We start from the raw sequence: 26,760 nt of genomic DNA, 5'->3' as shown, positions 1-26,760 counted from the left end.
GAGCTAGCAACTTCTTTCAGGAGTTTTGCAGACTTTTTCCTACAGCGAAAGTGTATTTAGCGTATAACTAATCTGAATACAGACCTGTACTTCTACAAAGCCAAGTCAATTTTGGCTCATTATCAGCAAACTAAAAAAGGAGTGAAGGGATACATCATTCCTAATATTTTCCTATTCCAAGGTATATATCTGATTTGGTACCTTAGAAGAATAATAATCTCCTAATTGTAAAATAATGGGATATGAACTGGCCATAGGAAAAGCATGGAGATTTTGATAGAACAAAGTTTTTGCGAGTATAAGGGTGAGTTTCACTGGGACTACACAACTACAGATTTTTATTTATTTTTATTTTTTTCTACCTGTTCCGGGCATCTGTATTTTTATTTTTCCAGCTCTCAGAGTGAGTGGGAGGTGAAAGCAGCTCCACTGCAGCTTTTACACTTCTGCACGGGCTGAGTACCAGCAGTAATACTCCTGTGTTTCTCACTAATACACATATATAAGAGGCAATTTTTTGTTTATTGGAAAACAATAAACAAAAAATATTAAAAGAACCCAGGAGAATAAATCCGGTTTCTAATGAAAGCTTTCATGACATGGATTGTCCTACTCACCCATACGTCCTCTGCTTTCTGATGTTCTCCCTCCTTATTCATCTCTGCTGAGTAAGTACTGCCAGAAGATCTTACAGCGAGGTTACTTCTTTCAGCACTGCTTCCAGTGCAACTAGTTTCTTCTGCGTAGAAGATAATAACAAGTGTCTTTCATTTCTTTTTAATGGATTTCATGCCAGAAAGAAAGGCAGGACTATTTAGCAATACTATTTTTGTCATCATAAGCAGGAACAGAAGATGTTTGAGCTACATCTGTACTACCAAGCTTAGCATGCACTCCAAAGCAGTTCTGCATCTCCGTGTTTCCCAAGCTACTCCTGAAACATAGCTTCTTTACCATGGGTACCTGTATACCCCGCAATTGACCCCAGCATATTGTCTAGGTGCAGTTTATATAAAGTCCTTTAATACACCACAAGATTAATTTAATCAAGCAAATCAGCTTCTTCCATCTTACTTGAATTTGGGAGGCTGGTCAAAACAATACGAGATTAATTGACAACTTTCAGCAGTTTCTGCTTTACTAATAAAGACTTTGTCTATGACTGAAATTTCTCAGAGGCTGGCAAGGCTTTTCAGATGGTCAGCAGAGCTCAGACTGCAAGAGATCAGGAAATCATTCATAAATGGGATTATCATTTTTAATAAAACCATATAGAGGCTCCTACAGATAAAAGCAAGCCACTAAGCAAAGCAGAAAACAAACAAACAAACACAAACAACAAATTACACCCAAGTTTTTAAACTTAACTATTTTGCCTACAATGTCCAGGACTGACCATGGTTTTTTGTCCATAACAGGTAGTCCTTAAATTGAGAACAACTGTGATATCCTAAAAGAAAGCACTCGGTTGACCAAGCTAACCCTATGGTATTCGCATGGCTGTTAACTGCAGCTGCCTTTAAGATCTGAGTAGAAAAACAGATTTACTAAAACATGTTAGCAAAATGTAGTGTAACGTAAACAGAGAAAATTACTGAGATTTGCAAAATTAAGTGCAGGTTTTGACAAATCCAGTAAGGTAGAGAAGATGTCAGAAAAACTGCAGAAGCAGAAGGAAAAGGCAGCTGCTGGAGTTTCAAATTGCAGTCTTCCCTATCCTCATGCTGAGGGCTGAAGAGAGCATCACACAGCTCTGACTCATATGGTCAGAAAAGTTTGCTTTTGCAATAGGCTTGTGGCCATATGTCAAGAAAAGCCAGAACTTTTGATCCTGTAAACCTCAATCCCATTGAGTACAAGGAGCAGCATAGCTCAGGCTGGGAAGGACATTTTAATCAAGGGCAACCTGTGACTGCAGGGCTCTGATGGACATGCAGCAGCAGATGAAAATTGGACAGCTGAAGCTGATACCACTCCCTGCCTTCCTCCCCACCTGCCTAACAGGTGTTACTGCCCCCAAGGCAGAGATGTCTGATCCACTCATGAATCAACTCTTAACTCACACTGCTTTTCAGCCCGGCATTCTGAGTTAACCTGACATCAAAGTGGGTTTACCACCAGCAGGGTGGAGCAGACAGCTATGGGCAGTAACAGCTTTAGCTGTCTGATGCTAACTCACAGGCATGTTCCTGACAAAGCTGCTGGCCCTACTGAGCACCCAGCTGTGCAGGAGGACCAGGATGGCAGTGGTCCCCCCGGAAGCAAGCCTCATCGAAGGCGGGCGTTTTTGACTTTCTCTGATTAAGCACCAATCTGTGCCTAATCAGTAAATCTCTCCAGGCTCCAAAAAGGACAGTGATTTGGGAAAGAATTCACAGGGGCAGGGAGATTTAAACTCTACACTTATGCTGAGCCCTTGCTTTAAGCACACACTTGACTCAAAACACGTCCTTTTATGCTATAATTCAGTGTTATGGTGAGTTTTTAAGAAGAACAAGATGAAATAATAAAATTAGTATCTACTGATCTGTATCTACATATCAATTGCAGCCCAAAAAACATCTGAGCAGTACAGAAATCACAACCTACCCATTTATTTCAACAGCTGCGTGCTTAGCAGGAAAAGGCCTGACTTCCATATAATATCCCAGGCACTGTATTTGTGCTTAGCCCTAAAAGGAATATCCTGAAGACATTGTTTTGTTTTTTAGCTGTATCTATCTGAACCAAGGGCAAAGTAGTAACCCTGGAAAAAACAGCCATCCCAGAAAAATGAAAATAATTTTTTTAGGGAAAAATCCCAAACACAAGGATATGGAAGTTTGTGGAAATTAGAGGTACTGAAAACCTGAGCACATTGAACTCCAATCTCCTCCTTAAAGAGTTCCTGATCTGTTTGCCTGGGGACACAATACTAAGGACAAGATTATTTATAACATGCAATAAAAGTGCAACTTTAGGTCCTTTTAAAAAGTTAGTGCTATTGATCTTAGGTTCTTTATACAAGACAATATCTGTTACTTTCCTAAACATTTACTGAATTGCAGCTAAATTTATTTTTTCATACAAAATGAAAGTGTGTCTGGCACAATTTACTTTTTTATAATGCTATATTAAATCAGTCCAGAGACATTGACAACAGAGCAGTAAATATTTAAGATTACATCTTCTTTCCTACAACATTATTCTTTTCCTTCTCTATCAGATCTACTGTCAAATAATTCAGTTCCTCCTTTTATTCTTACTCTTCAAATACTCTCACCCTCCCTGCTACTCTAAGTCATCAGATTTTACTGGAAAGATGAGCATTGAAAGCCTGAGAGAGCACTTAGGTCATGATCCAAAGATACTGGAGTCAAGAAGAAACATTGTTTTCTGGATCAGCTCAACATTAAGCTCCAGATATTTATTGCCACTTCTTGTGATCGTATGCCTAAGTGGTCAATAATATTACAATGAAGTGTTTATTGGAAAATGACAAAAGTAATGACTGAAAATATGACCAGGTAGAAAACTTGATGTTCATAACCCTTCTCCTATCAAGGGATTCCTGAAAGAGCAAAACAAGTTTTTCTTTTGATTTCTAAGGAAAAGATTCACAAAAGACTTCAAACAAATCTCAGGGAAGTGTACGAAAGTAACATTGCCCAGGAGAGCTGGGATAATCCTGCAAGTATTATTCTGACCTGGAATTCCCAGCAGGTCAACAGCTACCTTGCAAGAAACACTGGTGACCATCAGGCAATCACACACTTCCTGTGGACAAAAAAAGCGAACCTCAAGTTACGCTTATATACGATGACACAAGACAAATGCTAGCTACCATCCACAAACATTTCTCCAAAGAAAGCTTTTGTATTTGCATGTCTCTGAAAATGATTTGGGTCAAGTGAGGGTTTGTATTGGTCAGTTGTTTAGCTGGTTATGGGCTCTTGCTGCTGTTCTGTTTCTCCTAGATGACAGACTTGCCTTGTTTTAAATAGTGATGCAAACCACAGTACTCAGGCAAAACTCAACATTTCAGGGGTCTGCCTTTAGCCATAATTATCAGATCACCTTTGTGCTCTGCACTTTCGAGGGTGGCAGTTTCTATATATTACCACAGCTAGGAAAAAAACCTCACAAAACAACAAAAGCATTCTTGAAGGGACACCAAAAAAGCTACAAGTTTGTCCACTGACATTTTCCTCCTGGATAACTCAGGCCAGGAGGTCAAAACAATGGCTGACTAACAAGACAGCCTGTAGGGAAAAGGTTACCATTAATAATGCAACACAAAAGCACTGTGTGCACAAGTAATGGTGGAAAAGCATACCAAGAAGACCAGTAGGATACAGGGGTCATGCACGAAATGACTACATGCTAGTCAGAGACGTGATTTTCTGAAAATGATTCAATATTATGAGCTAAACATCCTTCCAGGTGTTCAGAAACTTATGCTCCCTATGCATTTCCTGTAGAAAACACAGACCTACTAACGTTCTCACTTTATTATTAACACAAGTCAGTGTTTTGATGATCTTTCTAGGAGGCTTTCCTGAAGGACCCCTGATCTGTGCAGTCAAAACAGGCTCCAGGGAGATACCCCCCAAAAGGGGATGGACCCCCTCCCCTCTCAGACAGAGGGGAATGGCCCGAGACAGCCCCTGTCCTGTAGCTGTCGCCCGGAGGTAGGGGACCAAAAAGATGATGAGGGTTGGAAGCGAGTTCTGGGTCGGCGTCGTGGGCAGCCCTCCTCCCTTCCTGCCCCACTTCCCCAGGTGTCCCTCTGTAATAGGTTTGAGGCTCTGGATCTGCAAGGAGAGGTAGGTGAGGATGTGGTGCAAGGCCCACCTACAAGGCCACATAGGAAAAAGCGGTCGACTTCACACTTCAAGACTGCCTCTGGTAAGAAAGAAAGAAGGGTCATTGTAGTAGGTGATTCCATTCTGAAAGGAACAGAGGGCCCGATATGCAGAGTTGACCCTCATCATAGGGAAGTGTGTAGTCTGCCTGGAGCCCGGATCAGGGATATCACCAGGGCGCTCCCCAACCTGGTGCGCCCGACAGACTACTACCCGCTGCTGGTCTTCCAGACAGGTGAGGGGGAAGTTGCTTCCCGCAGTCTGAGGGAGATAAAGAAAGACTACAGGGCCTTGGGGCAGATGGTGAAAGACTCTGGGGCTCAGGTGATCTTCTCTTCGCTCCTTCCATCTTCTGTTGATGATGTGGGACTGAATGGGAAAATGCAGTCCATAAACGATTGGCTTCGAGGCTGGTGCTGCAGGCAGGGCTTTGGATTCTTTGATAACGGCTGGTTTTATAGGGCACCAGTCTGGACATTGGCATGTGGGAAAGGTTTATCGCACAGAGGCAAAAGGATGCTGGGGCACGAATTAGCAGGGCTCATTTGGAGAGCTTTAAACTAGATTCGAAGGGGGATGGGGTTGTAGCTGGGCTTGCCTCAGTGGGACAGCGCTCCGGAATTGATGAAGACTGGGAGGCCTCCTGTAATCCTAGGGTGAAATCGGTGTGCTCAGCTCGCTCCCTGAAATGTCTGTACACCAATGCGCGCAGCATGGGAAATAAGCAGGAGGAGCTAGAAACCTGTGTTAAGTCAGGAGATTATGATCTGGTGGCACTTACAGAGACGTGGTGGGACAGCTCACATGACTGGAATATAGTCATGGAGGGCTATGTCCTTTTCAGGAAAGACAGGCCAGCCAGGCGGGGTGGTGGGGTTGCTCTTTATGTGCGAGAGCAGCTACAATGTGTTGAGTTCTGTCCGGGGACAGATGATGAGCGAGTTGAGAGTCTGTGGGTGAGAATTAAGGGGCAGGCTGGCAGGGGCGATACTGTTGTGGGGGTCTGTTACAGGCCACCGGATCAGGGTGAGGAAGTTGACGAGGCCTTCTATAGGCAGCTGAGAGCGGCCTCACAGTCACAGGCCGTGGTCGTTGTGGGGGATTTTAACTTCCCTGATGTTTGCTGGAAGGACTACTCGGCAACCCAGCCGCAGTCCAGGAGGTTCCTCCAGTGTATGGATGATAACTTCCTCATGCAAATGGTGGATGAGCCAACCAGGAGAGGTGCGCTGCTGGATCTCATCCTCACTAACAAGGAGGGTGTGTTTGAAGGAGTGAAGGTTGAGGGCTGCCTTGGTTGCAGCGACCACGAGATGGTAGAATTCAGGATCTTGTGTGGTAGGGTCAGTAGAATAGCAAGTAGAATCGCAACCCTGGACTTTAGCAGGGCAAACTTTGGCCCCTTCAAGCAATTGCTAGGGGAAATCCCATGGGCTAGGCTGCTTGAAGGTAAAGGGGCCCAAGATAGTTGGTTGACGTTCAAGGACTGCTTTTTCCGAGCTCAAGATCAGAGCATCCCGACACGTAGGAAGTCAAGGAAGAGGGTCAGGAGACCTGCGTGGCTAAATAGGGAATTGCTGGGTATGCTCAAGGGGAAGAGAAGAGTTTACAGGTCATGGAAGGAAGGGCTGGCCACTTGGGAAGAATATAAGGCTGCTGCTAGAGGATGTAGGAAAGCTGCTAGGATGACTAAGGCCTCCTTGGAATTAAAGCTGGCGAGAGGGGTCAAGGACAGCAGAAAGAGCTTTTTCAAATACATGGCAGATAAAACTAACACCAGAGGCAATGTAGGCCCGCTGATGAATGGGACGGGTGCCCTGGTGACAGAAGATACAGAGATGGCAGAGTTACTGAATGCCTTCTTTGTCTCTGTGTACTCTGCCGGAGGCAGTCCTGAAGAGCCCTGTACCGCTGAGACCTCAGAGGAAGATAGGTCAACGCAGCGTCTGCCTTAGTCGATGAGGAATGGGTTAAAGACCAGTTGAGCAATCTGGACATCCATAAATCCATGGGTCCAGATGGGATGCACCCGCGGGTGCTGGGGTAACTGGTGGAGGTCATTGCTAGACCGCTCTCCATCATCTTTACTAAGTCTTGGGAAACGGGAGAGGTGCCTGAGGACTGGAGGAAAGCAAATGTCACTCCTGTCTTCAAAAAGGGCAAGAAGGAGGACCCGGGTAACTATAGATCGGTCAGCCTCACCTCCATCCCTGGGAAAGTGATGGAACACCTTATCCTTGGTGCCATCTTAAGGCATATCAAGGATAAGAGGGTTATGAGGGGCAATCAACATGGCTTCCCCAAGGGGAAGTCATGCTTCACCAATCTCATAGCCTTTTATGAGGAAATAACATGGTGGATGGATGATGGCAGAGCGGTGGATGTGGTCTACCTTGACTTCAACAAAGTGTTTGACACTGTCTCCCACAGCATCCTCGCGGCTAAATTGAGGAAGTGTGGTCTGGATGATCGGGCAGTGAGGTGGACTTTGAACTGGCTGAAGGAGAGAAGCCAGAGAATTGTAGTCTATGGGGCAGAGTCTAGTTGGAGGCCTGTATCTAGTGGATTGCCTCAAGGGTCGGTACTGGTACCAGTATTATTTAATATATTCATCAATGATTTAGATGAGGGAATTGAGTGTACTATCAGCAAGTTTGCTGATGACACTAAGCTGGGAGGGGTGGCCGACACGCCAGAAGGCTGTGCTGCCATCCAGCGAGACCTGGACAGGCTGGAGAGTTGGGCAGGGAATAACTTGATGAAATATAACAAGGGAAAGTGCAGAGTCCTGCATCTGGGCAGGAACAACCCCAGGTTCCAGTATAGGTTGGGGAACGACCTGTTAGAGAGCAGTGTAGGGGAGAGGGACCTGGGGGTCCTAGTGGACGACAGGATGACCATGAGCCGACACTGTGCCCTTGTGGCCAAGAAGGCCAATGGCATCCTGGGGTGTATTAGAAGGGGGGTGGTTAGTAGGTCAAGAGAGGTCCTCCTTCCCCTTCTACTCAGCCCTGGTGAGACCTCATCTGGAATATTGTGTCCAGTTCTGGGCCCCTCAGTTTAAAAAGGACAGGGACCTGCTGGAGAGAGTCCAGCGCAGGGCAACTAAGATGATTAAGGGAGTGGAGCATCTCCCTTATGAGGAAAGACTGAGGGAGCTGCGTCTCTATAGTTTGGAGAAGAGGAGATTGAGGGGTGACCTTATTAGTGTATATAAATATATAAAGGGGGAGTGTCACGAGGATGGAGCCAGGCTATTCTCAGTGGCAAACAATGATAGGACAAGGGGAAATGGGTGCAAACTGGAACACAAGAGGTTCCACTTAAACTTGAGAAGAAACTTCTTCTCAGTGAGGGTGACAGAACACTGGAACAGGCTGCCCAGGGAAGTTGTGGAATCTCCTTCCTTGGAGACATTCAAAACCCGCCTGGACACATTCCTGTGTAACCTTATCTAGGTGCTCCTGCTCCGGCAGGGGGATTGGACTAGATGATCTTTTGAGGTCCCTTCCAATCTCTAACATACTGTGATACTGTGAAGTCAAGAAAAAGAGAGAAAAAGAAGGGGAGAATGTGAATGATGCTGTTCCGCCAGATCTGGAGTAGAAGACTCCTTGCCCATGGCAATGAGTGCAGAAGTGGTGGCGGGTCTGTCAGATGATGCCACCCAACTCACACAGTCACCCCTAACAGTCTACACACTAATTCAGTATTTGGTCCAACAGAAATTGATAATACCAAAAAAATTCATGAGGAATTTCTGAAGGAAGCTAATGTCCATTAACCAAGTCAGCTTAGTAGCAGCTGAGGAAAGACTCCATATCCCACCATTCCCAGACCTGTGAAGAACTGAGTCCTGTACAAAACACAGGCAATTTCATAGCAACATTCATAAAAGCAATATCAGCACATAACAAATTTGCATCTAATTTGGATAAAGTCTGCACATCTTTTTCCTTTCTATGGACATCAGGATGCAAACCTTGTTAGTGGAAATCCAAAAGCTCCAAACATAAGCAGTACAGGCTGAGAAAATAAATGTACTCTTCTTCAGACATCGTTGAACTTCAAATCAAAGGTGGGAGACTTGGAAGCTTACTATTTGAATGGTGTGGATTCTTGATTAAAAAAAAAAAATAAATCCACTAGACTAGCAGTATTCTGAAAGAAAAAAACCACCTTCTTATAACACACATGTAATTTTAAGGTTTTAGGAATGCATAATGTCAGGTATTAGGGAACAGCAAACCTGTTCCATTTTCTTAAAGTTAAGTATCCTCTAGCTCTTATCTTACAGTACTGTAAACCAGGAATAACTTAAGTGAATTCCTGTGAGTTACAGTAGTCGAAGGTTTATATGTAAGTGGGAAGAGAATCATGCTCTCTATGCTCCATAAACTATAAGCAAGGAGAAGAGTTTACATAATGGGTTTATAAACAAAAGCCCTTCTTATCTGTACTCCATGACCAGTAAATGAATCTGTCCTGCATAAAAAAGGAAAGATGGCCCACCTTACAACCCCTCGTATGAATAATAAACATGAGATAGAAGCGAGTGATTGATATGAAGGAATTACAGATAAATCACTAACAGCCTTCCTTGTATACAGTAGCTTTGGAAGGGGTTTTGCAGTTTATTAGTTAGTATCAAAACAGGTCTTCTGTACAAGATGGCATGTGTGTAAGAGTATGTAACTGTAGTGAGAAGACGACTACAGTGTGTGAGTTGCGCATTCAGTAATATTTATTGCTAAATAAACCCATCTCCTACCAATGGCAAAATGGAAAGCAGTTTCAAAGTCTTTGCGTTGTCTTTTGCCTGCTTAACACAATGTACTTGCAAAGAGGCTTTTAATCACTGTCTTCAGGTACAACACAGTAAAAATGATTTCAGAGCTGCTTTTGGTGAGGTAGTGGGAAAACAAGCCTCAGCAGGATAGTTTTCCCTTGTGAGCTCTGTACAAGTGCGGGAAGTAACAAACGTTTCAGATTCCTAATACTCTTTCTAATTCTGATCCCAGTCTCGTGATTTCAGCCAGTCGTTATTTCAGGCTGCTGAAATAAAGACTTAATGGGACTATGAGTGAGGCTTACTAAAAACAGCTAAGAATTACCTATTTCATCAAGAACTAATATATATGTTGTACATATATATATATATAGGATAGGTCAGAAGCTTATCCTGTCTGTAACTGATCATATTTGGAAGAGCAAACCAATTTTTTTCATTGCAGCATGTCTGTGGTGTCAGTATAAAAGCTAGAGAGGAACTGAATGCAGCTTTTAAAAAATAAACTGATAAGAAACAGCTATACTTATTTTAAGGATAACACCACATAAAATTATAACAAATCCACATGAATATGACAACATGCACAAATTAGTTAATTGTGTTGCTGGCCTGTCCCAGTTGACATAAAAAACAAACTTTCTTGCATTTCTAGTTACTTCTCTGAAACGTCAAACATTCTCCTCAGAAGCACAAGGGCTACAGCACAGAGCTTGATGAGAAGAAATATTCACTTCTATCCCAACTGATTAATTTCCAGAAAAATTAAACCATATCCTGAGACCTTTGGGACCTCCAACCATCTATATGCCTCACTGGTTTTATACATAGCCCTAAAAAACTATGTTAAGCCAGAAAATCAAAATTATCTGGACTAAGTGTCCTCAGCCAGTGTTGTTTCCCCCTGAACTCGCTCTTCTGACAGTGCAATATCTAAAGAGAAAAGATGAAGAAAAAGAGAGCACCAGCCAAGGAACTAGACAACACTAATCCACCACCCTTCAAGGGGAAGGAATAGTTTTGCACAGAGCTGAGCCTTTTTCTAATCATGTGGATATCTAATCTCTATATCAGAGACATACTAATGAGAACAAATGAAGCTGCAAAGACAATGAGTTTTGCTAGAATTTGAGTATATAAGTTCCAACTACTCGGGTTAGACACCCAAAGCAATGGAGAAGCCAAGGTGTGCTCAAGTAAAAGTGGTTTTCCTGTGACTTAAACACTCCCTGAAAAGCACAGAGACACAGAGGCATCAGAGCATCCAAGTCACTGCAAACATGACAATCTGATTTTGGACTGGCACACACTTTTCATCCTTTATTTAATGAACCAGTGAATTCAACCTAGTGTTAAAGTGTACTATTCATATCTCAAGTGCTCTGTTACACTGTCAGATTTTATTCACCCTGTCTGACAGAAAGTTTATCAGGGCATAAACAAGGAAATGATACAGTGCCAATTTGTGTGGCAATTCTGATGGGGCCAGATGTCTATTTCATCTTCTTGTATAAGCTGATACCCTTCAAAAAGCAAGAAAAGGAGATGCAGAGAAGACAAGGCAGTGAATGAATACTGAAGCACCTACCTTTAAAGGACCTGACCCAAACAAAGAGTGGATAGGGTATGAAGGAGGCCTGCATTCCATCACAAGCACACATCTGTGCAAGCCAATGCGATAGCTGTTCTGTACTGGGTTATTAGGGAGTTGTGGGGGTAATTAGGAAGGATTTGGTTCAGAGGGCAGTAGCCACTAGAGCTCTTCAGGAAGAAGGAGGGCAGGCCAGGACCAGCCTCAGCTGCCATCGTGACATGCATCTATATGAGAATTAAGTTTCCACCTGGACTAAAGTAAAATGCTACCAGCATCAACTTCTCTAAAACTTCTGGCAGTGCCAGCATCAGCCAACGGTGCCTGGACAGCCTGCACAGCCAGCAGTGCTGCAATTCTGCCAGCCCAGTCCTCCCTCCCCAACATGACAGCTCATTTCCTCTTCTCTGTCCACCAACAACCAAACCGAATGAAAACTGTTGTAAAACAATGGACATGATGAGAAGGGTGCAACTAAACTGACAAACAAGATGAGTTCAAAGGAAACAAACATTTATTACAGAAAGAGCTATTTTCTCCCCATTTGTCAAAGGGGAGAAGATACTGCTCATTTTGCAGTCATTGCACTTGGGACAAACAGGCACTGAAGAAAATCCAGCTCTGATCCTTTCCAGTCAACTCCTCCCTGCTCACACATTTCTGTTCAAGTTATACAAACTGGTATAGGAAGTATGAGGGTCAGAAGAGACTGTAGTCATGGTCAACATTATTTGACACAATAGCCAACTCTGAATTAGCCAAGACTCCTGCAAACCTCATACCTTGTACTTCATCAAGAACTTTATTTGAAAGGGAATTAAAGTAACTTTACCCAAGCAACTGATAAAAGAGGCACAACAAGTTATTGCTCATATGACACCTCCTTCAGTTAAGATGCCCTCTAAATGAAATGTGGGTCTAAAACTGAGTGATCAGAACACCCAGCACACTGCTGAGCATCAAGAAATTCGAAATCTAAATGCATGTATATAATATCTGAGAGATTACCTTGCTTTATAACACATAAACGATTGGAGGATCAGAGTAATTGTTTTGCAAGCACAGGCACTTTTCTCTCCTGTTGTAATCCACTAACCTGGAAGTACATCTAACCTGCACAACAAACAGGAGATTAAATTGTTAACTGTCACATGCAAGATAAAAGGCAGAAGTCATTTATGTGTCTCCAGTTGTACAGGCTGAACTCAGTTCGAGAACATAGGCAGCCTTGCCAATTCTAGGCATTATAAGTTCATCAGTCAGACTTTACTCCTTCTGAAACAACCCCCTTCCTCAAATGCCTTTTAAAAACATCTTTTTCATGATGGATTCTTTGTCTTGTGGTGTCTGGACACTGAGGAGGAATTATGCTCTTATTTTCAGGCTTTTCCCTGCAGAACAGCTGAGCCAAGAGATCTAACACACACTTTCTCTTTTTCCAATAAAAAATGAGGGTCTCTCCTCCAGAAGTCAGGGCTTCCAGAAGACTGCAAAGGACCCTGAGGAAATATTGCCACTAGTTAACAGCTCATGTATTCTCTGACATCGTGGAGAGAAACCAGTGGTGAAACTAATTTTGACACAAAAGTGTCATGATGAATGACATTTACAATAGGCATTAAATTAGCCTGCAGTTGTATAAATTTTTTTATATGAATCCACGATACAATTAAAACACAATAAATTTATTTTTATGTGTGACAGAAGTGGAGAATTGTGGAGAGCTGCGTCTTTAAGAGACTGCCATAAGCCAGGCCGAACCAGTCACAACAGACGTTTGTAACAAAGCAGGTATCTCTAATTCAAGCATAAATTATTAGGCTCACTCTAGGCACAAAGGGTAAATCTCTGCAGCCTGAAATATCAGTTTTCTAGATACAAAAATTCTGATTAATGGTTTCCATTAAGACTAGCTCAGGAGGTTCCAACACTGAGGCAATATTTCATCAAAGTTGTTTATGGTTTTTTGAATTTAAGATAATTCTATAGCTCACAAATTAACAGACAAGGAAGTTTTAATTATCCTTAATTGAAACTAAAAGTACAGACCATCCCTGTCCATCTCCACTCACTAGAAGACTTCAGTCATAGAATCATAGAATCATAGAATAGCTAGGGTTGGAAAGGACCTTAAGATCATCGAGTTCCAACACTCCTGCCATGGGCAGGGACACCTCACTCTAAACCGTATTACCCAAGGCCTCATCCAACCTGGCCTTGAACACTGACAGGGATGAAGCATTCACAACCTCCCTGGACAACCTACTCCAGTGCCTTATCACCCTAACATGAAAGAATTTCCTCCTTATATCCAATCTAAACTTCCCCTGTTTAAGTTTTAACCCATTACCCCTTGTTCTACCACTACAGTTCCTAATGAAGAGTCCATCCCCAGCATCCCTATATGTTCCCTTCAGATACTGGAAGGCTGCTATGGTCTCCACGCGGCCTTCTCTTTTCCAGGCTGAACAGCCCCAACTTTCTCAGCCTGTCTTCATATGGGAGGTGCTCCAGTCCCCTGATCATTCTCGTGGCCCTCCTCTGGACTTGTTCCAACAGATCCATGTCCTTTTTATGTTGAGGACACCAGAACTGTACACAATACTCCAAGTGAGGTCTCACGAGAGCAGAATAGAGGGGCAGGATCATCTGTAATCCCAACTCAGTAGCCTGTTTTGTGGCTATAGTCTATACTTGTAGGGTACCTTGAACTTCAATACTTCTCTGAACCTGTATTTTGCACCTGAGCAAACCCAAAATAATTTAGAAAATCTGGCCCTCACAAACACATAGGAAACAAAGTTGTAGGACAAATTTGTAGGATTTTATTTGGGCCTTCTCCTCTGCTGTCCTCTATTAGTGACAGTAGTACACATAGACAACACGGCTTAAAAATGTAAATTGCTATACAGAAACATTTCATGCCTCTGGCAAGTGGGATATACCTACATATGGTATACCATACCATTCCGGACTTCCATTATTCAACAGAAAGAAAACGTGCACAGGTCAGAAGGAACTGAAAAGTGGTTGGGGGAATCACACAACAAAAATACGCGTTTCTCTCTTTAGCATACACAGCGATTTTAGGGTGACTGCCTCTGATTCAGGTGTTGACCCCTCTCAGAGACACCTGAAGTAAGGTAAGATGAATCCCAGCACCTGCAAGCACTCCTCAAGCAGGGACCACTTCTGACTGAGAGGAGGCATGGGTAAGCAGCTGAAGGAGAACCTTGCCAGAAGGTGTAGCAGCACAGAAGTCTCGGATTCCATCAATCTTAAATATACACATGGAGAATATGAAACAGAAGGAAAAACTCAGAATAAGAGTCTTACTGAGAGGTCCTAGCCTTGTCAGATACTATATGGTTCAGAAGATCTCTCCCATTTTTTTCCACAAATGTTGTATTATATTTACATTCCATTCAGATTTTGAACAGACATACTCTATTATTAATCAAATTTGTTTCACCTGTTCTCCAGCTAAAATATCTTTCTTCCATAAATCTATTATTCATCTCCATTTTTCAACGCAAAGTCGGTCCAAAGACATAATTGAAATTCCATTCCTTACTTTAAATGAAGGATATGTTTCATGTAAATATATATTTATAATTTTTAATGAGATTTATACTAAACTGTGTCTACAGAAGATTCTCACATAACTAAATATTCAACTAGCAATCTTGAAGACATCTTAAATGGCAACTCTGAAAAAGAACTTGAAACTCAGTAGTGTATATAGCTCATAAACTGTTAGTAGCTACTAAAGTGTTATGCAAACATCTGCAGGATGAGAACTTTTAAACTATAAAGAAAGAGACCAGTGATCCTATTATCCTAGGGATTTGTTAAAAAAAATAAAATTAAAAAAAAAAAACAAAATCCACATATATAATTAGATAGTATTCAAGAATAGCATATTATTCTAAGCTATTCAGAATCCAAGTTTCTAGGAGAATACGAAGAACTTCACATTTGTATCAATCACTACTACAGATTTTACTTGCTAATAAGTTGCTATGAAGAAAAGGAAAGTAATTAAAGACAACCATTAATAGTGGGACAAAAGAGAAGAGGAGAAAATTTAACCAAATATTAGTGCTCTGAATGAGCACTGAAAGTGGAAGAACAAACTTCTATTTTAATTTAATTAAAAAGTTTTTGCTTCCTTCCTAGAAAAACGAAAGAAAAATACTTTGGAAATTTATTATTTTAACTCTATCTAGTTATAATTAAAAGCCATCCAAAATCACAATGTAATATTTAGCAAATTGTTTTTCAGGTAGTAACTGTTCAGTTGGAGGCTTATCATACATAAAGTTAACCCCCCCCTGAATTGACAATAGATTGCACTTTACTGACTCGTTTAGAGTAAATGATTAGTTACTAGTTCCAGCCCAGACTTTACTGTGACATCATTGTAAATTCCTGCAAGAAAAACATATATTCTTTTTTTTCGTGCTGAAAGCGCTATTCCCTGCCTTCAAACATCCATCTCTGGTTGCTGCTACTGCTGTTATATACTGGAATGGTTTTCACACAGTGTGTGTATTAGCATTCACTGGTCTGGCAGAATTTTGACATGGGTAGGTATTTCCTATACCTTTCCTTCTTCATTATGAAAGACTTGTAATAAGGTTTCTTCCCATACTATTAATTATGTGATCTAGAAATCCAAGGAGTTTAATTATAGATTTGGGATAGTTCTAAATCACTCTTTAAAAGAAAATCTCTATTTTACAAGGCTACTCATGGGACAGTGCAGCTTCCTATTTGAATCTCATGAAATGTCTGTCTCATTCTCATGCTCCAGGCTGTACCTCCTCACTGCATCACACATCCATTTTCTTCCTCCTGAAATGGGAGGATGTATGAGTCTAATCTTAACATCATTAATCTTTCAGTTATTTTGTCTTCCCCAGAACTTGAATCTATTTTCAGTCATTCAAAGCACCTTTCCCCTAACGAAGGTCCAGCTTTCTGGGAAATGAGGCCCAAATTTGCCCATCACAACTGTCATTCACCCAGGTACTCAGCACATGCCATCACCTGAGAGAAGTCCAGGTCACGAAGGAGAAGTACAGAGAGCAACCCATGAGTGCCAATTAGTGTTCAGGTTCAAGCTGACTCAGCTTCAATGGCAAGACACAGTCCAAATTTTGTGTGTATCAGCAATTTTCTGCTTTCTTGTGCCTATACTCTGGCTATTACTAAGCTTCACTATTAAGATATTTTTTCTTCCTTATGTCCAAATATAACTGCTGTTTCCTTAGGCTGCTGCCTTTTCTTCCTTTTTGGATTACAACCTTACAGGCTAACAGTCTGTCGAGTAATATTAAATTATTTGCCCTCCTAATTGCCTGTTTGCAAATAATAGATTGTGGAGTAAGGTGACTACCTTAGTACTTTCCATGAATATTTCAAAAGAAGAATGTATACTTTAGAAATAAAAAGCTCAAACACAGACTAGGACACAGTCCTAGTTATTATTCATAGAAATATTTCATCCACAATATCAAAATATTTTACAAAAATTCTGTAGTATTAATTTTTTTTATCCTCTTCCAGTATCAATTACTTTGACACCAAAGTCTAGAAGGCTATCTCATTTTCAGATCAAGCATTCCAAGTCTCCTGAAAATTTAATACTGCCATAATGCTGTATTCTAAAACAAACATATAAAACCCACACAATTGAACCTACTGACATATTTCCACCTTTTAAAAATTCTTCCTGCATAACAACTTAAAACAAATCCACAGACAACTGACCAGTTTACCAGTTTGAGATCAGTTCAGAAAATCATAGGATGGTTGGGGTTGGAAGAGAAACCCCTGCCAAGGCACACCTCCTACAAGAGGGTTGCTCAAAGTCCCATCCAACCTGCTGTTGAGCACTGCCAGAAACTGGCATTCACAACTTCTTTGATCAACCTGTTCCAGTGCCTCACCACCCTCATAGCAAAGAATTTTGTCCTTATATCTAACCTAAATCTCCCCTGTTTAAGTCTGAACCCATTACTCCTTGTCCTGTCACTACAGTCCCTGATGATGATCCACTCTTCAGTACCCTTGTAGGCCCCCTTCAGATACTGGAAGGCTGCTATGAGGTCTGCATGCAGTATAACACAGGGGCTACACAAGTAATTCAGAACTCAAACTTTCTAAAAGTTAAAGAGCTGATGAGGATCTCCCTTTATGGCAGGGAAAACACAGAAAGCAGTTGTGCCAACGGGATGCACACATACAGGAAACAGGGTTCCCTACCTGTTTCCTCCAAATCCTGTAATTATTTTTCTTGAATGGATTTTCACTTTATTTTCTTCAACTCCTTCTGGGCTTGACAACAAACCAGTTACACCAGCAGAGCACTCTGGTTACCCTGAACTTCTGAACAGACTGAAGGTGGAAAAAGATGAAAAAAAACACTGACTAAAGACCTGCTGGCAACTCAATAGAGACACATCTGAGGAAGCCAAATAGAACTCCTCTATTTCAGACCTTTCAGATTCACAAAACAAATTTGCTCTAACACTCCACTGAGAGTTTCATCCTTGTTTCACAAACATGCTGCAGTTTGACAAAAAAAGAACTTATGGGGTTGGAGAACAGAAAAATGAAACCTTTCATCATCACAGGGCACTTGGAGAGGCAATGAGAAAATGATATAACATCAGCTATAGCAAAGTTGTGGCATTAAAACTATTCACAATAGTATTCCTTCCTTTTTGCTTAGCCTTTATCTCCAAACTCACATGCTTTATCAAGTAAGCTACCTCATAGATAGCTTACAGAGAAGAAAAATCAAAACTGTGTAACACTGTTGTGTCTTGTTATGGCACTGCACCGGTAGTATCAAATTATCTTTTGCCACTGTGGTCTCCAGTGGTGGTCATCTCTCACCCTTATGGGTTCAAGGACAAAATGGCTGGTTCATGAAAGTGTTTCTCCATCATCTCTTATTTATGTTACTAGGTTAGAGATTAAGTATCTTGTAATTAAGTTTTTCAGAAGTTATATTTAGTTACTGTTGCTAACAGATGCAGATAATTTCTTAGTAATTAACTACCTTTTGAAAGGAAATTTAAAGTTAATTTAAAGTTATCTTTTTTAATGTGAAGGTTATTTTAGGATTTTTTTTTTTTCATTAAAGGATTTAGGTTACCTGCACTGGCTTAAGGTCTAGCTGGTTATTTTGTGTTTTAATTTTCTGCTTATCTTGAAAACTAAACATTAATTATAGTTGAAGTTTTCTTAAGTTTTCTGTGTTTAATGTCAAATGTTAAAAACTTAGGCACACAATCTCCTTGCTGTGACACCTAATGCCAGGTCAGGGTTCATCATCTTCAAAGAAAGGGAATGCCTCTGTTGGTCTTTCATAAACATTTCATTTCCATGATATTTTTCTTTTGTGGGTTTTTTCTTTGTTTTTTTTTCTGTTTTTTTACATGCTTAAAATCAAGAATATTAAGATCTGACTGTAGCTGCTAACAGCACTGTCAGCCTCATTACATATAGTTTGTGAGACGACAAGTCAACAATAAATATCCATTGCTACGTTTGCATTCTCCATACAGGATTTTCCCAATCAAGCAAAGTGACCTACATTCATACCTAATGTCTTCAGTCTGAATCACAGCCCTATGGCTCTTCCATACTGAGTGAAACTGTAAGTGAAAAATAAGCGCATATTATTAGGCAATGCCTTGCTCACATGCTTAAACTCCCATTTTCTAAGTGATGACATTAAAACCAAGATAGACCTTAACATTAAGATTTAAAATGCTACTTATTAAACTGAGAAAAGCACTTCCCATTCTGCTGGAAACTCCAAGTCACAGGGAGGCCACAAAATCAGAAGTGACAATGGGAAAGTAGGATCCCTGTCCATATCTTCCAGCTCCCTTAGTTTTGGTTTCTTCATAGACCTTTTCCCTCCACACAAGCACTCTAGTCCACATTCTAGAGTTTTGGGGGATCACCCTTTTAGACCACATTTACTTTTAAGAAGGATAGGGTTTGAAAATACAGTTCTTCAAAACAGAAGCAGATACTGCACAAAGGCAATAGATAAAAATGGTTTAAAACCTGGCTCCAGTCCATCCTCAGCAAATGGAGTTTGAATTTCAATGAGAATTAGATTGGCTCCGGTACGAATTTGAGGTTTTGTGTTATTTGTAAAATGAGATGCCCATTCTCCTTGGCCATGTCATTAACAAAAATCCAAGCAAAAATCAGTTCTCTTTTCCATCTCATTGTGGAAACAGGGGAGAAAACTTTCTGCATGGTTCATTATGGCTGACTGCAATTAATAGCAACACCTTCAGGAATTTCAAACAGCTCTGAAACATATGAGTACTTGCACAACAACCTGTGCCAAAGGAGACAAGCTGCGCTGCGAGGCCACTGGCCACTGGGCAGGGTCAAGATCTGGCTGAGCAGGTCAGCCAGCCACCTTCATATCACAAGTGCTGGGCAGAGTGTCAGGTAATCATGAAAAGCAGTAGGCCATCACTTTCTGCCCCTATATTTTTTTGCAACAGTTTTTCATGTCACTTCATCTTTCCCTGCAAGCCAAAGCCAGATGTAACACTGTTTTTACTGCCATGAAGAATAATAAAAGAGATGCCATTAGTCTTTAATTTAAGGCTTATGACACAGAAAATTTTAATGGGAGTTAAATTAACTATTGACATTTATCACAATAATTTGTTCTGCAGCCTCTGACCTGCAAGACAATAGCAGGATAATAAAGGCTTCACGGTATGACCGAACAGGGAGAAAAAATCGTCAGTTATCAGATATAAGTGAGTAGCCTGTCAAATGTGAGACCTTCTTGTTTTACAGACACAGGAAATCCAGTGATGACTATTTTATCTTTGATATATACTCTCATACATGCAATAACATCAGTTTTCACACCCATTCATTTCACAAGACTATACAAAATGAGGTCCTGAAAAGTCTTTTTAGAGGTAGAAAGCTAAATTGCTACTGACCATCATGGGATATAAAACAGGCAGCATGACATCCTCATGAGAAAAATGCTTTGAAAACTTAAAAGAGGATTTAAATATGCAAGATCAGCTTCAAAAATACTTCCGATATAAACCAACTGTGTTTTAAAAAAATTTAGACAGTGTAATATAAAGGAGACCTGAGACAATAAGGGACAGAATCCTTTTTATTTAATGTTTCTTCCAAGATTGCTGCGAAAAATTGGAATATTGTGTATTTCCTTTCAAAATAATTTAAATATTTCAAATAATTTTTAACACCAGCTATTATTAACACATTACAGGTAGATATATATTCCTCCAGTATAATTTCACTGGATTTTGCATCGTGGGTTGGTAAAGGTAGGGGGCTTTTATATGAATAAAAGCATAATACTACAGCATATATCTGCTAAATGCCTTAATTCTGGAATTCTCTAATTAAAATGTTGGTATCATATCAACAAGACAGAGCTTGTGTAGCCCAGGAGCAAAAATATGCTAATAAATATTCTCCTCCTACCTTACAAACCCTGTGGCTTTGCATTCTTGCAGGAAACCTCAACTATTAGCATGACTCTACACAGGACTTTATGCCCAGATCCTTGCCTAAGACTGTTCTGTAAAAGTGTGGCCCAATCGAAGCTATTAGTGCAAGCTGGCTTTAACATCACAGGGCAGGATAACTATGGTATGTTAAGACAAGCATTAGCTGACTTTTTCACAATAACATTTTCCCAAACGATGGAAGCTAAACAGACAGATGTTAGCATTAAATCCTGTGTTTAGGCACCAAGTGGTATTTATTTAAATATACTTTTTCCTAATTATACAATCATGTGGAGAGGGCGGAATGATGAAGCCAATCACATAGGCCTTAATTAGACCAAATTCTACTGAATTTAAGATAATTTCTTCCTTTTTAAGAACTCAAGGCTCAGATACTTCATCATGCACCCAGCAGTTGATCATTATTTTTCCCTTGAAGCCTGATTAATTGCTCATATAATGTAACTTTTTTCCTGGCTTGTGTAACTGAACTCCTTTTCTTATGTGTCATGTCATTTTTTATTACCTATATAAGCTACTGGCAACAGCATCCTCCTGTATCAGCAGTTTCTATGGATTAAATAAATGTTGCATGAAAATGTGTTTCTTTATCTGTTTTAAATTTGTTGGCTTTTTATTTCGATATCCCTTTGTACTTTTGTTATGTGAAAAAGCTATGCATTTGATTGAGCTTCTCCATACCAGTTCATATTTCATACACTCCTAACATGTTTTATTGTGTCCTCCTTCCTTAACTAGGTCAGGCAAGCCTTATAAAATACCTCTTTGCTTAGTAGCCCCTCTGCCTCTAATAATTCCCATTGCCTTCTGCCATATCCTTCTGCTGTAATGTAACTAATTCAAGGTTAGGAGAAAGATATGTTTCTGTTTAGATAACACAAATTAAATACTTACTGTGTTATTTTGTGTTATTGTCTGATATATCCCACTACTTCACTTGCTCTGATTGCTACTGCAAAACATGTCCACCCCTACCGAACTGACCCTAGGTGCCTCATAACCCTATGTCTTACTTCCAAAAGCCAACGTATTTTAGTGAATTCAATTGAGAGATGAAAACTTAACAACAAAACACTCCAGCTCGGACTGCTTTCTACAGCTTATGTTTTCTCACCCACAGAGAGCCCATGGCTCTGGCTGTGGTCCTTATGCATCATCATACATATACTGTCAAACACTTGACCCCAGAGGCACTGGAAACCCAGACACTGCCTAAGTAAGTGCTTCTACACATACATGTTTACAAGAATTAAGTTAAACAAGTATCCAGAAGCCTGAGGGTAGTAATTATTTCTATTCCACAATTTAGAACTACCCATTCCTATGCTCAGTATTTAGCATCAGACCTATTTGCATCACTTACTGAGGTACTGGTTATTTCTGTCATGTGGGTGCCCATTTCTCTTAACACAGAGGTTACCTTTTTTACACTAACCAGGTAAAAATGTTACCTATGATTACAGCTTCTTTGCCATAAATTACTTATTGTTCTCAAAAGCCTGTTTGCTTTGGAGGTAGGGAGAAAGGGTTGTTTACCTAAATGAGGAAGCAGCCTATAATTGTGTCAGTAGTTTTCAACACATGATTTATGTAAGAAAACCAAAATCCAATACTCTAACAGTATTGAAAAACTGAAAGTATTTACAGTTTTATTTAGGAGTGATTAATTTTAGGTTAAGATACTGCTTTCTCAAGGTGCTTGAATTTTTATGTATTTTTGATCCATATTTCACTTCCCACAGCGTGGGTAGATAAATGCAGAAATACATATAGTGTGCTGTGTTTAACTCCTCTGCTGCCCTTTGCTAAACATGTTATGATAACACTATTCACATTCAGCCCTTAAACTACCACTGCCCTTAAACCTCCAGTTTTAGACAGACTAAAGGGTAAGTAAGTCCTATCTCATATTGACCTCTAGCAGCGAACCCAGCGCTAAACTCAAGGGTAGAAATGGTGTCAGCAGTAGCAGCTGCCCCGCAGCCTGCCCAGTGCATTCATGGCTGGTCTTTTCTGGTACATGTGGATTTGAAACTCCTTGACACCGGCAAGTTCTCAAAATGCCAGAAGATTTCCTAAGCAATATCATAATAGAACTGTAACATATGGGTATGTACCTTACAATTTTCTTTTTTCTTTTCTTTTTAATTCCTCTCTTTAGGAGGGGATCTGGGGGATCTGAGAGGGGTGGGGGTACTCTGATATTATTGCTCATCAATAAGACAAAAGTGGCTAATCCACTGCTTTTCAGACACACCATCATACCTCTTGGAGATCCCACAACTGGAGAGCGTCATTTGTTCGTGATCTGATAACATCGTTTGCAAACCCAGGAAATTAGATATGGAGCAATCTTCCAAGGGAGATCACACTTAGCTCTGTTGTATTTAATTCTCAGAGACCAAAATCCACACATTATTTTTGAGAAAACCTTTCATAGAAATAACAAGCTGAATATAACAAGAAAAAAGGAGAAAAGGAAGGACAAAGTAATTGACCTCATTCATTATTACCTCTCATGGCCCCTCTTCACATCTAGTTTTGTAAGGCATTTCAAACGTTTCAGTGAGAAATTCTTCTGAAATATCGTAGTCTAGATTATATTTGTAGTATGTGATGAAAAATGAAAGTTAGATACCTAAAGAGAAGAAAATGCAGTTAGACACCTGTGCGTGGCACCTGTCTGAGGACTGAGGGCATTTCTAATTGAGACAGTAGACAGCAAGAGGACATCTAAACCCCTCCATCAGGATAAGATGAGGATAGCTTACTGTACCAAAGGGACACTTTTCTACTCTCCCACACCCTCAGTTTGCTCAGGTTTCAGGGACAGGAAACCAAGGCACTTGGATTAGGAATGACCAGTGGCACTACCTGGCTAGACTGGCAATGCACATGGCCAAGAAAGAGAAAGGGATTTTAGAGTGCACTGGAAATCCACCATTTATGGATTTTCACTCTCTTCCCTTAGATTACTTACAATTTTGTTTTAGTCTAAGGTACTTGGAGGGTACAGATAGGTATGCCTCTGAGGCTATAAATCTCCAACAGTAAAAGATGAACAAACCCATTAGAAGCAGCTCAGTGAGCAATGACCAGGATAAAGAGGAACTCAAGAAACAGCAGGCAGGTATATCTAGGGCTACTTTCTCTGCAGAAAAAGAACCACATTGAAAAGCAGAATTTCTGGCCTTTTTCGAAAATCCAAAAGAAAGAGTGAAGATAAACCATTAAAAAAGGAAATGGTAAAATTCTTAATTTTCTGTTGTTTGTTTAATTAAGTTGTATTGCTTTTATACAGAATTTTTCCAATATCTGTTCTGGAAAAATCCTCAGATTATTTATAATTTTTGTTTTGAAATACAAGAGAAAGTTTTTGAACTCATAGAACACTTTTACTTCTGGGGGGGGGAAATGTTGACAAAAACAAACAAACAAACAAACAAAAAAAAACCCCATAGAAGTATTTTTGTGGTTCTTTACTGGCTGACTGTGGCTGGTTTTCTTTCATAAATATTCACAATCCTTTAAAGTCCTCTTTGTAGATCTAAGAGAGGAATTCTGGGGTTCGTGTGTGAAAAAAATAGATTTGGATACTCCTGAGAACAGAAGAAGCCTACCAGAAGTGCTGTCTAAGGCAGCTGTCATCTTAGTTCTTGTTCCTGGAAAAGAAAAAAAAAAAAAAGACCTTCACCTTTTGTGGAAATAAACATAAAGTTGCATCTAGAAACAACAGCTATCAAAGTGATGAAACCCAGTTTTCTGGGGCAAATTCACACTGCATTGAATCTCATACTTGTGAGACCCCACTTGGAGTACTGTGTGCAGTTCTGGTGTCCTCAACATAAAAAGGAAGTGGAACTGTTGGAACAAGTCCAGAGGAGGGCCACGAGGATGATCAGGGGACTGGAGCACCTCCTGTATGAAGACAGGTTGAGAAAGCTTGGGCTGTTCAGACTGGAGAAGAGAAGGCTGCGTGGAGACCTCATAGCAGCCTTCCAGTATCTGAAGGGGGCCTATAAGGATGCTGGAGTGGGACTTTTCATCAGGGACTGTTGTGATCGGACAAGGGGTTTCAACATAAACAGGGGAAATTTAGGTCAGATATAAGGAAGAAATTCTTTACTGTGAGGGTGGAGAGACACTGGAACACACTGCCCAAGAAAGCTGTGAGCTCCCATCCCTGGAAGTGTTCAAAGGCCAGGCTTGACAAGGCTTTGAGCAACCTTCTTGTGGGAGCCAGTTTATGCCAATACTTGCAGCTTTTAATCAGTTCACCATACAAACATAAACATTTAGGGCCGAACACTCTCAGCATATGCATAAAAAAGATTAAAAATAAATAGATGACAGAAAGGACAACCCCAACTCAGTGACCCTGCAGGTAGCTACAACCAGGCAGGACATTTGCTTGAACAAACAACTGCAGTAATTTAAAAGATAAGATTTCATGTTGGCTGTCAGGAAGGTAATCTCATCTATACAGCAGGTACTCTCCAGATTGTTTTATTCACCATCAAGAAGAGGAAGTTCATACCCTGTCTCTGGGCTGGCTGCCATGTAAGAGGTGTTGAGCAAGACGACCAGAAACTTTAAGTCAAGATACACACATGGGTAAGAAAGCAAAAACAAGAGAGAAAGCCAGCTTAGGAATCCAGAAGAAACAAAGTCCGCTAAACTTCCTCTGATCTTTGAATATCACAAAAACATACCACCTAAAGAGATGATAGTCTTTTTCTTAATACAACCTTATGGAGGTTTGCTGAATGACACAATGGAAATGAAGATTCTTAGGTCCTCTACCTTTACAAATCCAAATCAATCAATTTTATAGCCCAAAGAGAATACAAATAGTAATAGTGCAGTAATCACTTCTGCACAAACACCCCCATAACTATATGGGTAAATCTATATTATTCATTTGAACTAACAGAAATAAAGAGTATCTTACAACCTTGTTGTAAGAAAACACTGTCATACAATCAATTTCCCCCTTCTTTGCAATCAATAACTTTGCTTTACCTTGGTTTCTCTAAACTGGCAGGATATCATTGCCTTGTGACAGCATTCTTCCATTCATACCTCAACTCTTTAGAAACTGTAGAAACACTCCACTGGCCAGAATTTACCAGTAAATATTTACCTAAGATGAAAAAATAAAGTCCCAATAGCCATCACCGTTTAAGCCGTCTAACTTGAGCAGAAGCATACTTCTTGAAAGAGACTTGTTTTAATGAAGAACAGTATGACGGGGAGGGGCAGGGGTGGAAGAAAAAAGAATCTTTTGTCGAGTTAAAGCATGCTTGCTGCTAAATAGCCTCTTTGTATAATTAGGATTTGCAAAATGGCAAAACACAATCCAATTAAGTGAGTTAGGTTCATGTGATTAACATTAGACAGGCAGTATTGCTCTCATCGTTCATCAGTAGCTTCACTAATTAGGACATTGCTAAGCAGAGACGTCTGACCTTGCCACAGCCAGTTCAGACTATGGTTTACCCTTCTGAAGCCTGCATCAGCCTCACTGCTTGCTTCTTTCCTCTTTTTCTTCATTGGTGGACAATTTCCTGTGATATTCTGTTCCTTCTGAAAGTTGTCCTACCAGTCATCAACCATCACCAAATAATTAGTGCCTCCCTGTTCACTGACTGAAGAACAAAAAAATAAAATAAAATAAAAAAATCAGAGCTTTCAAGAGGGATATTTTTTTGCTCATACTCTGAACTCATTACAGTATTAAAATCAGTTCAGGCTAAGTAGAAAAGCAGCCAGGAAGCAATTTTAAGTTTCAAGTAGGAAAAAAAAAATGAAATAATCTTTGCCTACGAAATAGTAATCACACAAGTCGAAATAGTGTCACGAATGTTGCTCAACAGCAGCTCCCTGGTAGAATAGATTGGTTACTGCAAGGGAAACAGTATCTGTGGTTCCAAGTCTTGACAGCATCCCTGACCCATCACAAAAGGA

At 40.5% G+C, this 26,760-nt stretch overlaps 1 long non-coding RNA gene across 1 annotated transcript; it reads right to left on the bottom strand.

The window, feature by feature from the left end:
• Positions 1-623: 623 nt before the first annotated feature.
• LOC133221218 (uncharacterized) lies at positions 624-24,031 on the bottom strand. The gene is made up of 4 exons (XR_009727937.1): positions 23,774-24,031; positions 23,307-23,431; positions 1,075-1,215; positions 624-739 (listed from the first exon to the last, which is right to left on the bottom strand). It is a non-coding gene; the product is annotated as an uncharacterized LOC133221218 (long non-coding RNA).
• Between the last annotated feature and the right edge of the window lie 2,729 nt (positions 24,032-26,760).

The sequence above is a fragment of the Neopsephotus bourkii genome, unplaced genomic scaffold, assembly GCF_033783945.1.
Source record: "Neopsephotus bourkii isolate Nb327-2 ecotype Australia unplaced genomic scaffold, CSIRO-AGI_Nbou_v1 NB_1524, whole genome shotgun sequence".
Lineage (NCBI taxonomy): Eukaryota > Metazoa > Chordata > Aves > Psittaciformes > Psittacidae > Neopsephotus > Neopsephotus bourkii.
The sequence above is the reverse complement of the archived record's forward strand: the minus strand, read 5'-3'. Positions and strand labels throughout refer to the sequence as shown.